This window comes from Colobus angolensis, unplaced genomic scaffold (assembly GCF_000951035.1).
Source record: "Colobus angolensis palliatus isolate OR3802 unplaced genomic scaffold, Cang.pa_1.0 Scaffold43, whole genome shotgun sequence".
NCBI classification, from domain to species: Eukaryota; Metazoa; Chordata; class Mammalia; order Primates; family Cercopithecidae; genus Colobus; species Colobus angolensis.
The window spans coordinates 3,395,348-3,396,924 of NW_012117710.1; the positions used below are offsets into that span (position 1 = coordinate 3,395,348).

The following is a 1,577-nucleotide window of genomic DNA, read 5'->3' on the forward strand; positions in this document are numbered from 1 at the left end:
AAAAAAAAAAAAAAAAAAGAAGCTGTTCATTCTGAAATCCAAGAACCCTCTGGCCATCCTGTCCCCTATTTGACACATGGCAACTCACGTTCCTCCGGGCCCGCTGAGTACTGAACATGACAATCCTCATCCTGCTGTGTGGCTGCCCCGAGAACAGCAGCCTCACTCTTGGGGCCTCTGGGCAGCCACTTTCCTTGGCTACCTGGACCCTTGTGGGTCAGTCCTTTGCCTCCTAGGCTGGACCACTCTTTCCACTGCAGGAACCACCTAAAGTGTTTCCAGTACAGGAAGCCCTTCGTCAGGGACAGCACTTCGTATCTTTCTTGAACTCATCTGGGACTACTTACAGAATAACGTGGTGGTTTTTTGTTTTGAGGAGAGGGGTCTTGCTACATTGTCCAGGCTGAAGGGCACTGGTTATTCACAGGCGGGATCATAGCACACTACAGCCTCAAACTCCTAGGCTCAAGAAATCCTCCTGCCTCAGTCTCCTGAATAGCTGGAACAATGGGTGTGTGCCACTGTGCCCAGCTCAGAACAATGTTTTTAAACACATAAAATAACATACAGGCTGGGTAGGGTGGCTTACGCCTGTAATCCCAGCACTCTGGGAGGCTGAGGCAGGTGGATCACTTGAGGTCAAGAGTTCAAGATCAGCCTGGCCAACATGGTGAAACCCTGTCTACTAAAAATACAAAAATGAGCCAGGCATGGTGGTGCAGGCCTGTAGTCCCAGCTACTTAGGAGGCTGAGGCAGGAGAATCACTTGAACCCAGGAGGTGGAAGTTGCAGTGAGCTGAGATCGTGACATTGCACTCTAGCCTGTAAACAAGAGTGAAACTCCATCTCAAAAACAAACAAACAAAAACCTTCTGCGGAGGCCTCAGGAAAGTTACAATCATGGTGGAAGGGCGAAGGGGAAGCCAGCACATTTATTCAGGAGCAGGAGGAAGAGAGAGAGAAGGGGAAAGTGCCACATCCTTTTAAACAACCAGATCTCATGAGAGTTCACTCACTGTCAGGAAAACAGCAAGGGGGATGTCCCTCCCCGTGACCCAGTCGCCTCCCACCAGGACCCTCCTCCAACACTGAGAGTCACAACTCAACATGAGATGTGGGTGGGGACGCAGAGTTAAACCGTGTCGCTCTCAAAATGCGAGGATTACAGATATGAGCCGCCACACCTGGCAAATCGGGTCATTCTTATCACACCCACCTAAAACAGAGTTGGGAGGGGAGGAGGTAAAAAGCACCTGGGACGCATAACATGGCTCCGAAAATGAAATTCTCTGCAAGCTGGGCTGCGGACACTGCGAACACTGCTGGCTGTAACCTGAAACCAGTTTTCTCTAATAGCTACTGAAACAACCTGCTACCACTCTAAGGCTAGTTTTACCCACCGCTGTCACTCACCGATTGGGGCCTGCCAGTTCCCCAAAACTTCACTGGTGACAGTGAACTTAAAGAACAATACGTAACACTTCTGTTTTTAAAATAAAACCTCTAACCTTTGTTTTTTGGACATAACGAAGACCACCCAGGTCTGTGTGTACGTCCAAAATTGCAATTCTTTTTTT

At 49.1% G+C, this 1,577-nt stretch overlaps 1 protein-coding gene across 1 annotated transcript in view; it reads right to left on the bottom strand.

The window, feature by feature from the left end:
* The window catches only part of CARD11 (caspase recruitment domain family, member 11), a 155,912-nt gene that overhangs the window by 106,408 nt on the left and 47,927 nt on the right, over nt 1–1,577 (bottom strand). The window lies entirely within an intron of this gene.